This window comes from Geotrypetes seraphini, chromosome 1 (assembly GCF_902459505.1).
Source record: "Geotrypetes seraphini chromosome 1, aGeoSer1.1, whole genome shotgun sequence".
Lineage (NCBI taxonomy): Eukaryota > Metazoa > Chordata > Amphibia > Gymnophiona > Dermophiidae > Geotrypetes > Geotrypetes seraphini.
In genome coordinates, this window is record NC_047084.1 from 110,118,466 (window position 1) to 110,131,349 (window position 12,884).

At 45.6% G+C, this 12,884-nt stretch overlaps 1 protein-coding gene across 1 annotated transcript in view; it reads left to right on the plus strand.

The window, feature by feature from the left end:
- The first annotated feature begins 1,331 nt into the window (after positions 1 to 1,331).
- CNTFR (ciliary neurotrophic factor receptor) overlaps positions 1,332 to 12,884 on the plus strand; it is a 1,036,238-nt gene continuing 1,024,685 nt past the window's right edge. Inside the window, exon 1 of the mRNA XM_033935683.1 lies at positions 1,332 to 1,482. The gene's annotated coding sequence lies outside the window, so the exon portion shown is untranslated. The remainder of the gene's footprint in view (positions 1,483 to 12,884) is intronic.

Consider the following 12,884-nt stretch of genomic DNA (forward strand, 5'->3'; position numbering starts at 1 on the left):
ACAATCAAGCCATTGTGACATCACTGTTGAGGTTGGCTCTTAGGCATTGGTGGAATGAGGCATTGTGACATCACAATCTCAGCTCTGGAATGTTGCTACTCTTTGGGTTTCTGCCAAGTAACATAGTAAATGACGGCAGATAAAGATCCAAACGGTCCATCCAGTCTGCCCATAAGTTATACCCATTAAAAATACATGATTAAATTAACTCATCTCTTCTTTGATATTTCTGGGTCATAGACTGTAAAGTCCACCTGGTATCTTCCTAGGTTTCAAACGCTGAAGTTGCCGTCCAAGCTCTTTCCAGATTATCCAACCATCCCGTTGTTTGCAGGACATCTACCGTAAAGTCTCGCCAGCAACATCCTCATGTTCCAAGTTAATGGAGCTCCCATCGATGCCCTCCCCAGCCCAATCCTACACCAAATCATCACATCTGGGACACAGACCGTGCAAGTCTGTCCAGTACCGGCCTTAGCTCTTTAATTTACATGGAGTTTGCAGGGGAAATACAGCAGGCAAGAGGACAGAATTATTGGCTTAAAAGCCATTACAAGCGGAGGAAAAGCTTACCCAATCCTCCTACTTAATTGATTAAAAAAAAAAATCTTTGAATTAGTAATGCTGCCATCCACGGTACAGCGAGAGACAGTCAGACCGAAAGAGAGGGGGATGAGAAAAGGAAAGAGAGAGATGGTGAGAGAGGGCAAGAGAAGAGATAGAGGGAGACAGGGCTTTGTGAAAAGCAGCTTGGAGCATCTTTGATGCAAGGAAAAAATTACCCCCCCCAAAAAAAAAAAATAATAATAATAATCTGTAAAGGGTCTGTAAAGGGAGCAGAAATGTTCTACCCATCCTGAGAGGTTGGTAAAAAGGCTCATGTTTAATGCAAAGACTTGCAGCCCTCCGTATTGATTTGTAAATGGACACCCCTGTGTGTGGAGCTGCTTGCCAGGTATTGTTTAAAACAGAAATCCCAGCCCTAGAAAACCCAAGAAACCTGCAAAACATTCTCAAAATGCACTGATGAGACGGATTTCCCCCAAGCTGCATGGGAAGGGCTGACACCCTGCAAACTTTTGGGTGGTTGATTTTACCAGCAGAGGCTCTGACAGGTTGCTTGGGCGGGGGGCGGGGGGGGGGGGTGCAAGAGAATGAGGCGATCCGGACCGAAGAGGAAAAGCATTTCTCCATCCCTTTGCTAGGGGGTGCCTGGCTCCATCCATCCTCAGCCCTGCTCTGCCAGTGGCTTCCTCGGTCACATGGCTCCAGTGTGTGAGTTTAAAAGAGCTCCAAGCCTTTCGAGCCGGTGTAGTGGCTGGTGGCCATAGACAAGCGGATAACGGGGCGTTTCTTGGGGGGTGAGGGCATTTATTTATTTTTTTTGTTGTTGGTGGGGGACCTGCCGAGCGGTGGATCTGTGGGAGAAGGGACCCGAGAGCAGCAGAAGGAAGGAAGGGGGACAGAGCCCAGATCAGCACGGTAAGCACAACTGAGCCATTTGCCGGAGATGGAGCCGATGGCAAAGGGTCTGAGCGATGCCCCTGAGGCTGGCACTTGGCTGCTTGTTTCGGGGGATAGGGAGGGGGCGATCCGTGAAAAAAAAGGGGAGTTGGGGGGGGGGGAAGTTCAAGGGAACTTTTGCTGTTCTTTTTTTCAAGGGGAGGGATAAAATCTGGTTTTGTGATTAAAAATGATGCTCGGTTAAAGAAAAGCAGCTCCTCGAGCTCCACAATTAGCTAAAGATTCCCTCATCTTTTTTTGTCGGCACTGGTTTTGGTGTTTAGGGGTCAGGGAAGGCAGTGACCTGGTGTCAACAGTTTTTCATGGCTGCTGTTCTCCGGCTCTGACTGATTGGCTTGAAATCCTCAGCGCTCCTCTGTGCTGTCTTTCCTCTCATCCTTTTTCTCCTTCCCTGTGCTGATTGCTTTCTCTCACTTTGGAAAAGACCGATAGCCGCTACTTTTGGAAACTGATAGGACCTGTTTTTAATAGGGCTTTTGCATAGGGTCTCTCTACCCCCCCCCCCCCTTTCTGGAGTATTTTCATGATTGAAATAAGACCATCAAAGCGTGTGTTTGGCCCTTGTGCCAGGTAGAGGAGGAAAAGCACTTAGCACTGCTTCAAAGGCTGGCGTTGTTTGTGCATGTCTTGGGGAGGGGAAATTTTTTTTGGGGGGGTGGGAGTAGGAGATGGTAATGTAGCATCCTCCCTTCGCCTCCAAAACATCTTTCAGCTTTACAAGACTTTTATTCATACAGCTGCCTCCAAGGCAGTGCAAAGGGAAGGGGGGGAGGGAAGAGAGACAGTCTTACAGAAGAGAGCTCTTGATTTAAGCGCAAGCACAAGAAAATTAATGTGGACTAAATTGCATTTGGAAGGAGAAAGCTTTTTTTTTTTTGGGGGGGGGGGGGGGGAGGGGAGCCAGCTTCATGGACCTTTTACTCTCCTATCAGCCTAGGGCTGAAAATTCCCCCTGGGCAGATTTATTTTCCATGCAAACTTGCCTAGGGCTGAGATACCATGAAGACTTTTCATAGGACAACCTCCTGGGGACACATCCCCTCAAAAAGTATTTTTAGAATAGGGATTATTCCCAAAGTGGAATTCCAGAAAAATGTAGGCAAGGGGTTTCTTTCTTCTTTTGTAAAATAACAGCAATGCAATTAATTCTAATTATTAGTAAGGAAGCATCACTGCATAAAACTTGATCTGCAGTAGCATACATTAATTTGCATTAGCGCCTGCCGGGGCTTTATTACCCACTAGAACTGCCCGTAGCGGAGTCCATAATAAAACATAAAATACAGCAAGGAAACAAAACCGATTAAAGCGAATGCAATTAGAAGCCAAGGGCTACTGTGAGCAGAACGACCGAATCGTGGGCGCTCAGATAACAGGAGGGAATGTTCCGATCTATAAGTGGAATGCGTGAATAATGGCAGTTCCAGAAGCGGAATATTGAAAGCACGGCAGTTCTGTGAATGGAATGTTCAAATCTAGAAGCCGAATGTTGGGTCGCGGGAGTTCTAGACGTGGAATGGGTGAATAGCAGGAGTTCTTGCAAGAGTAAGAGCTTTACCGTGACAGCTCAGTAGCCGTAATGAAAGGCAAAAGTTTCCAGCGAGCAAAATCCTCTGCTTCATGTAAGCCCATGTTTCCTTTTGGAGGTTGGGTTTAATAAAGGTTTCTCTCTTTCCTGCCACTGTCTATTTTTAGGATAAATGATGTTCTGTAAATGGTTAGTGTAGGACGTTCTCTCCACTTTTCGGACTGATTTTGTCCTGTTATGCTGTCGGCCTCGTTTGGTCATGTTATCCCGCGTCCTTGAGTTCTTTATTCTTGTTTGGAGAGGAAAACCCTCTTATCTTGAACTTGCGCTGCATATATGAATACATTTGTGTTTTGCAGAGAGTTTCCGTACACTCAATCTGTCTTGATCGCTCCTGGCGGAGAAACAAAATGCAGAGCCTTACTGAATATTTAACCGCATGCTTTCAAACACCGACTCGCAGGAATCTCATGAGCCAATCTCAAATTAATCCAGGATTTCCCTACCAAAGATGTCAAAATGCAAGTGATTTGCATGTAACATGGAGCAGTAATTGGCACAGTCTGGTTTCTCCTTTATAGAAGACGTTTTTGATTTTTTTTTTTTTTTGCAGCTTGAACTTATGAGAATGGGGCGGAGGGGGGCATGCCGTCTCTTTTGGGTGATTTATGAAAGATATGCTTTGTGCAAGACAGGCTGCAAACTGGGTAAAGGAAAAAGCTTACTGCTATGGAAACATATACATGCTGTAATGGTGGGAGACTTTTCCCCCTCCCCTTGGTTTGAACTTCTTTGATGATTTTTCTCCACTGTGTGTGGTGGGGTGGGGGGGGGAGTTAATAGACCCAGGTTATTAAATGCATTGAGACCTTCAGGAATGCCTGATAGTTCATTGTATGTTGACATAGAGAAGGAACTGAGGCCACAAGTTTAAAATGCATCTGCTGTAAATCGGTAGCCAAACATACATTAACACCGTCACCTAGCAGATGATGGCGGAGGAAAGCCAAAATGGCCCGTCCGGTCTGCTCAGTAAGGTGATTACAGATAGGCAAAGGGCTGCCGACACAGGTGGATTGGATGTTGCGGCGTACCCTCTCACCATGCATCCTACGTCTCCAGCCTTGATCTTTATGTTCCGTATACATATAAACAGTATTATATGCCCAGATCAGACTGGGTGTCCATCAGCTCAGTTGACGAGTTTCTAAGACCTAGATAGCATTAATCAATATCGCCCAGTTTTAACACCAAGTGCCAAGCTAGAGTCTCAGGTTGTCAGTTCCAACCCACACTACTCCTTGTGACCCTGGGCAAGTAACTTAATCTCCCCCCCCCCCCCCCAATTAGATAGATTGTGAGCCCGCCGGGACAGACAGGGAAAAATGCTTGAGTTCCTGAATAAATTAATTTAAACTCTTCTCAGCTCCCCTGGGAGAACAGTATAGAAAATTGAATGAAGAAATAAATAATGTGAAGAGTTATCAGCTTCTGATAGCCAGAGTTGATATTGTGACATCATAACGCCTCATTCCACCAATAAGAGCCAACCTCATCAGGTGATGTCACAATGGCTGGATTGTCCTACACTTGGCTCACTTTACTACATTTTGATTTCTAGAGTGGTTGCAGTGGTTAAAACTACAGTCTCAACACCCATGAGGTTGTGGGTTCAAATCCCCGCTGCTCCTTGTGACCCTGAGCAAGTCACTTAATCCCCTCATAGCCCCAGGTACATTAGATAGATTGTGAGGGAAAAATTCATGTAAACTGTTCTGAGCCCCCTTGGGAAAAGAGTATCGATAAATAAGAAGGTGGTTTGATTATATATCATGTTATACTGGGCTTGTGTATATAGCATGGAGTTTTGCAATTAATCTTTGATGCCTAATTCCATATAGAGAGCATGCATAGCCTAAGAGGTTTACATACAGGTACTCAAGCATTTCCCCAATCTGTCCCGGTGGGCTCACACTCTAGTTAATGTGCCTGGGGCAATGAGGGGATTAAGTGACTTGCCCAAGGTCACAAGGATCAGCATGGGATTTGAACCCACAACCTCAGGGTACTGAGGCTGTAGATCTAACCCATTTAACCTACTAAAGGCAGCTACATCAAAGCCATTAAAAATCCCCTGAGAAACCAAAATTATTGTATCAGAAATCCACAAGGTTGCAGCCCAAAGCTAGAATTGAATCGGGGTTCACTGCCCTGTATAAATACCCTCACTATACTTTTTGAAAATCTCCTCCCCTTTTCAGTTTTTACAAAATTGCATTTCATGTGGTCTGTGCATGGCACAATTGTGGCTTGGTCTTGGGTGGGGAGGGGGGGGTTAGAAATGGCTAGTTTGTCTTGAGTGCTGTCCCCATTTAATTGAGCCACTGCTTCCGGCCATAAACCAGACCCCACTCTGGAGGGATAGCTGGATATTTTAAAAGCAAACACACAGCTCTGAGGAGCTGCCTCTGCTTTAAGGGATTTCGAAGCTGTGCATAAACACACATGGATATAATACAGAGATATATTTGTGAAGTGTTGGTGTCATCACAGAATTGCAAAACTACAGAGGCAAACGTCTGCTTGCAATATAAATGAAAAGTCTGCTATTTGAGGGATTAGGTGTCTTATATATAACACATGGTGAAGTATTTTCATGCCTAAATGCATGTTTAGTAAGGGGGGCACAGGAGAAATAAGTCCAACTGGTTTTCTTTTCATTCCGTCTTTAGCAATGCACAATATCGTTTCAATATGTGTTAAATTAAGTAGTACATGCACACGCTAACAAAAATAAGTGAAACAGAAACGCAGATCCCTAGTAGCACATAATACAAGACCAGCCCAGCCATTAGACAGCGGCTCGTAGGGGATCCCAAAAAGCTGCTGCAAAGCAACCTCACAAAGTAAAAGAAAAGGCGATACCGATTTTTGCCAGCAGGGGGGAGTGGTGGGGTGATCAGGATTGTTGGGGGGCAGGTGTTGGCGAGTGCAAGACTGAAAGTTTGCTTAGCGTGTCTAATATCCTTGCACTGGTTCTGACATGCTAAAGGATAAGAACTTAAGTATTGTCATACTGGGAGAGACTGAAGGTCCATCAAGCCCGGGATCCTGTTTCCAACAGTGGCCAACCCAGGTCCCAAGTGCCTGGCAAACGCCCAAAGAGTAGCAACATTCCAGAGCTGAGACTGTGATGTCATAATGCCTCATTCCACCAATGCCTAAGAGACAACCTCAGCAGTGATGTCACAATGGCTTGATTATCCCTAATGCTTGGCTCACATAAGAATACAAGAGTTGCCATACTGAGTCAGACCCGAAGGTCCCCTCAAGCCCAACAATGCTCACCCCAGATCACCAGCACCTAGTAAGATCCCAAAAGAGTAAAAAGGAATGGCAGAAAATCTTTGGTCCATCCCAGCACATGTGTTTTATATATAGCTCTGGTCACCTTGTAAGGCAGACTGGATGGACAATGTGGGTCTTTATCTGCCCTGGATCAGTATCATGGAATGCTGCTACTATTTGAGTTTTTGCCAGCTACTTGTGACACGTGAAGACGGGATATTGGGCTAGATGGACCATTGGTCTGACCCAGTAAGACATGTTCTTCTCATTTACTGTGTTATTCAGATACAGGTAGTGGAGAGGAAGACAATCTGAATTCAAGATTAGCTTGGGACATGCATTTGGGATCTCTTAGGGATGGTGGGAAGGGTAGACTGGATGGGCTACTAGGCATTTATCTGCCTTCGTGTTTCTATTGGCACAGAAGGAGCAGTCAGGACATCAGCATTCAGAGAGGTATATCATATTACACTACCCCCCTCCCATATTTGCGGGGGTTAGGGGCAAAGCCAGCCCGCGAATATGGAAAAATCGCGAATAATATTCGGGCCGGGTTCTGCCTTATCCCCGGCTTCCCACGGCTATTTTTAGCCCTGTAAGCCTCCCCTTAAACCTTACCTGGTGGTCTAGCAGGTTTTCAGGCAGGAGCAATCTTCCCACTTTCCTGCCCCCGTGCAGATCGCTCACAGGAAATGGCTGCCTTGAGCTCCCGTAGACTCTCGAGCCATTTCCTTGCAAGGTTCCTGCCGCATGACACAATATGGACAAACAAATGCGATCAAGGGAAAATGCTGCATTTGTTTGTCCATATTGTGTCAGGCGGCAGGAACCTTGCAAGACTCTCTGCAAGTAACTTCAGTTTATGTCCATTGGGCGCCATCTATTGGGCTACTTTTTACACCTCTGAGGAAGGCCTCTGTGGCCGAAACACGGACCGTGTTGGGGTCCAGTGTATGCATTTATTACAAAGGACTTTATATGCCTGGCCCATTTTAACTGAAATGTAACATTTTAAATAAACGTAATTGTCTGCACCAAGTGGTTTGACCAGTGTCCCTTCCCCTCTTCCGTTTCTGTTCGTTATATCTCTCTGCCCCCCCATCCGTGCCACGCTCACACCCTCCCTGTAGCTATTTAAATCTTTGCCGGTGTGAGCAAATTCTCCGGCCTGTTGCTCGTGTCGGCCTGGCTCCCCTCTGAAATCACTTTTGGGTCATGGGACCAGGAAGTGGCATCAGAGGGAAAGCCAATGCCGGCTGGAGAAGCTGCTCACACTGGTGAAGATATAAAGAGGTTGGGGGGTGGGAAGGGAGGGCATGAGTATGGTGTGGGGGATAGGAAAGGAGCGTGGGGGCCACAGGAGTGTGTGTGTGTATGGTCCTCGAGAAAGCCATATTCCAGTCGGGTTTTCAGGATTTCCCCAATGAATCTGCATGAGATCTATTTGCATGCACTGCTTTCAATGCATATTCATTGGAGAAATCCTGAAAACCCGACTGGATTGCGGCCCTCGAGGACCGACATTGGACACCCCTGCTGTAAGTTATGTCCCTGACTCTGCCCTTTTCCTGTAAGCCCTGCCTTAACCGCACAGGGCCTCGAACAATTTATGATTTAAAGTGTTTGAGGCCTGTGCAGATAAGGACGGAGCTTGCAGGTATGTGGCGAGGACAAGAAAAGAACTCGCCAGGATGGGATGGGAAAATGAGTTCCCGCAGGGACGGGAAAAAATTTGTCCCCGTGTCATTCTCTACTTGGGAGAACAGTATAGAAAACTGAATAAATAAATAGTGTGAAGAGTTTCAGCCTCTGATCACCAGAGCTGGTATTGTGACGTCATAATGCCTCATTCCACCAATAAGAGCCAACCTCATCAGTGATGTCACAATGGCTTGATTGAATAAATATGTGAAGAGTTTCAGCCTCTGATCACCAGATGCTGAGATTGTGATGTCATAATGCCTCATTCCACCAATAAGAGCCAACCTCATCAGTGATGTCACAATGGCTTGATTGAATAAATAGTGTGAAGAGTTTCAGCCTCTGATCACCAGAGCTGAGATTGTGATGTCATAATGCCTCATTCCACCAATAAGAGCCAACCTCAGCAGTGATGTCACAATGGCTTCATCGTCTTAGACTTGGCTCACTTTTACTACATTTTGATTTCGAGAGTGGTGCAGTCATGGTTTTGGTGCATTTATATACCTTTTACATTTAGGGCCTTTTACCGTTTGCAGTGCAGAGAGCCGCCCTGAATGGCCCACGCTGCTCCCGATGCTTATAGAGTTCCTATGAGCGTCGGGAGCAGCGCGGGCCATTCAGCACGGCTCTGTGCGCTAAACACGGCTAGTGCAGTTTGATAGAAGAGGACCTTAGTCTTTTTGACTGAATATATACTGTTTACACACTTACCCTCACTCTCTATATACACCAGGGGTGCCCACACTTTTGGGCTTGCGAGCTACTTTTAAAAGGACCAAGTCAAAATGATCTACCACCAATAAAATTTTAAAAAACACAAAGCACACTGTACGCAGAGAGAATGTTAATTATCATTCCTATTCCGGGGTTTTTTCAAAGAGGTCAAAGCAGATGACTCTATGCACTGTCACCTCAGTAACAACCATACAAAAATAGACAAATACCCACCCCCTCCCCTTTTACTAAACCACAATAGCAGTTTTTAGTGCAGGGAGCTTCACTGAATGCCCAGCAACTGCTCCCGATGCTCATAGGCTCCCTGCGCTAAAAACCGCTATTGTGGTTTAGTAAAAGGGGGACCATAGTGTAAAATATAGACAGCAGATATAAATTTCAGACACATTTTGATCACTAAATTTAAAATAAAATCATTTTTCCTACCTTTGTTGTCTGGTGATTTCATGAGTCTCTGGTTGCACTTTCTTCTCTGACTGTGCATCCAATCTTTCTTTCCTTCTTTCAGCCTGTATGCTTCTCTCCTCCAGACCACATTCCCTCCCCAAACTTTTTCTTCCTCTCTCCCTGCCTCCCTTTCTTTTTTTTCTCTCTTCATGCCCCCTTTCTTTTTTTCTGTTTCTCTTCTTTCCTTCTGTCTCCCTGCTTGCCCTCTTTCTTTCATTCTTTCTCCCTGCCCTCCCCCAAGCCACTACCACTGCCGCTGCCATTGGGAAACAGGCCCCAAGCTACTGCTGCCGCCACCGCCACCATCCAATAACAGCCCTAAAGCCGCCGCCACCACCCCAAGCTCTCCCTGCTTCCCTGCGTCGGGCCGACCAGCATTCCTCTCCCCCGTCGTCAATTCTGCCATCGGAGAGGAAGTTCCGGCCCAGCCAGGCAGTGATTGGCTGGCCAGAGCTTCCTCTTCGACGGCAGAATTGACTTCGGGTAGAGGAAGGCTGATCGGCCCGGTAGATCGCCAAGACAAAGTGAGTCTATCATGGAGCACGGGATGGACTCGCGATCTGACTCACTTTGCCTTGGCGATCTACCGGTTGATCGCGATCGACCTATTGGGCACCCCCTGCACTAGATTAATGGTTTCAAATTCAAACCCTCTGCAGGGCCACATTTTGGATTTGTAGGTACTTGGAGGGGCCTCAGAAAAAATAGTTCATGACTTATTAAAGAAATGACAATTTTGCATGAGGTATAAACTCTTTATAGTTTATAAATCTTTCCTTTGACTAAGTCTTAATAATAATATTGTAAATTTATAGCTATAGAGACATGATCAAGAAAACAGTTTTATTTTACTTTTGTGATTATGATAAACATACCGAAGGCCTCAAAATAGCACCTGGCGGGCCGCGGGTTTGAGACCACTGCATTACAGCATGCTATATTCATTCTACACTTCTCCCTTTGTATTCGCTGTGATAGGGGATTAACAGAAACCGCAAATACTGAAACACCGTACAATAACATGGTGGGAGACCTGTTCTATTCCTGAAGGAGAGGCAAAACACGGTGAAGAAAGTGCTGGGAATCAGCAATTTTCTCTGTAAACGCTTGGAATCGGCGATTTCTCGATGCAAGCTGATGTAATTTGATGGGGGGGAGGAGCCAGCAAGCTAAAAACCGTGAATAATCGAAACCGCGAATATGGAGGGAGAAGTATATTTATATATGACACATATTATGTGTTTATACCATCATACTCTCATCCTATGTATATACACACATATGCGCCCGCACCTGGAGTACTGTGTTCAATACTGGTCGCCGTACCTCAAGAAGGACATGGCGGTACTCGAGGGAGTGCAGAGGAGGGCGACTAAGCTGATAAAAGGTATGGAAAATTTTCCATACGCTGACAGGTTAAAAACGCTGGGGCTGTTCTCCCTGGAGAAGAGGAGACTTAGAGGGGACATGATAGAAACCTTCAAAATCCTAAAGGGCATAGAGAAAGTGGATAAGGACAGATTCTTCAAACTGTGGGGAGCCACAAGCACTAGGGGTCACTCGGAGAAATTGAAAGGGGACAGGTTTAGAACTAATGCTAGGAAGTTCTTTTTTACGCAGAGGGTGGTGGACACATGGAACGCGCTTCCGGAGGATGTGATAGGCCAGAACTCTGTACAGGGGTTCAAGGAAGGTTTGGATAGGTTCCTGGAGGATAAAGGGATAGAGGGGTACAGATAGAACTTGAGGTAGGTGATAAAAGTGGTCAGAAACCACTTCACAGGTCGCAGACCTGATGGGCCGCCGCGGGAGCGGACCGCTGGGCGAGATGGACCTCTGGTCTGACCCAGTGGAGGCAACTTCTTATGTTCTTATATACTATGTTCATTTTAAATCCTAGTATTTCCACATAAGCCGGTATCTAAGTTTGCCTGCATGCCATCTTTTTGACTGGGAGGGGGGGAAACCTTGCTTTGCCCAGTAATTTTCAGATCCTGAATGGCCTCCAGACATTCTTGAGCCCAGAGACGTTTTCAGCTCTCCGCATTTTTTTGTCTCCCGCTGTACAGAAGACATTCTGGACGCTCAAGAATATTTGGCTGCCTCCCGCAGGCATTCGCTCCCCTGCAGCTTAATTGTATGCACAGCTCTGAATTTCACAGCGCAGAGGTAATCCGGAGAATTCTGGCCACGGGGCTCGACCAAGATGGCTCAAGAGTTTTGTAGATAACATAATGGCGTTGAAACTCAGCCGGAGCCAGGAGGCCAAGATTAGGAGAGCTGTGTGATTATAATGGTAGAGGCGTTAACCCAAAAGTTAAATGCTGCGGATTCAAGTTGCTGATGCTGTTGTTATTGATTCTGTGTGATCTTTCGGTAAGTCACAGTGTCTCTCTGCTCCGTTTGAGGACAATACAGAAAAGTGTGCTGGGCTTCGTGCATAGATTAGTTTGGTTATTGTGCACTTTGGTCCTGGTTCCTAAAAGACACCTTACAATTAGATGCCTAACTTAATTTTATTAACTGGCTCAATCCGCACTGATAATTGAAAAGCGCTATTAAAAACTAGTTTTTAAAAAAGTGATGAAGAAAATTAATTTGCTGGTAGACGCCTAATTTGGTAGATGTAGGTGTCTGTACTAGAGAATGACACAGGGACAAAATTGTCCCGCAGGAACTCAATTTTCCCTTCCCGTGAGTTTGTCACTGTCCTTGACACTGCCCCATTCCTGTAAGATCTGCTTTAAACACTGATGATTTTAAAGCGTTTGAGGCTTGTGCAGATGAGAACGGAGCTTAGGTATTGGGTGGAATGAGGCATTATGACATCAGAATCTGAGCTCTAGAATGTTGCTACTTATGATTTTAAAGCTTTTGAGGCTTGTGCAGATGAGGACGGAGCTTAGGCATCGGTGGAATGAGGCATTATGACATCACAATGTGAGCTCTAGAATGTTGCTACTTATGATTTTAAAGCTTTTGAGGCTTGTGCAGATGAGGACGGAGCTTAGGCATTGGTGGAATGAGGCATTATGACATCACAGTCTGAGCTCTAGAATGTTGCTACTTATGATTTTAAAGCTTTTGAGGCTTGTGCAGATGAGGACGGAGCTTAGGCATTGGTGGAATGGGCATTATGACATCACAATGTGAGCTCTAGAATGTTGCTACTTATGATTTTTAAAGCGTTTGAGGCTTGTGCAGATGAGAACGGAGCTTAGGCATATGGTGGACTGAGGCATTATGACATCAGAATCTTGAGCTCTAGAATGTTGCTACTTATGATTTAAAGCTTTTGAGGCTTGTGCAGATGAGGACGGAGCTTAGGCATTCGGATGGAATGAGGCATTATGACATCACAGTCTGAGCTCTAGAATGTTGCTACTTATGATTTTAAAGCTTTTGAGGCTTTGTGCAGATGAGGACGGAGCTTAGGCATTGGTGGAATGGGCATTATGACATCACAATGTGAGCTCTAGAATGTTGCTACTTATGATTTTAAAGCGTTTGAGGCTTGTGCAGATGAGAACGGAGCTTAGGCATTGGTGACTGAGGCATTATGACATCACAATCTGAGTTCTAGAATGTTGCTACTTAG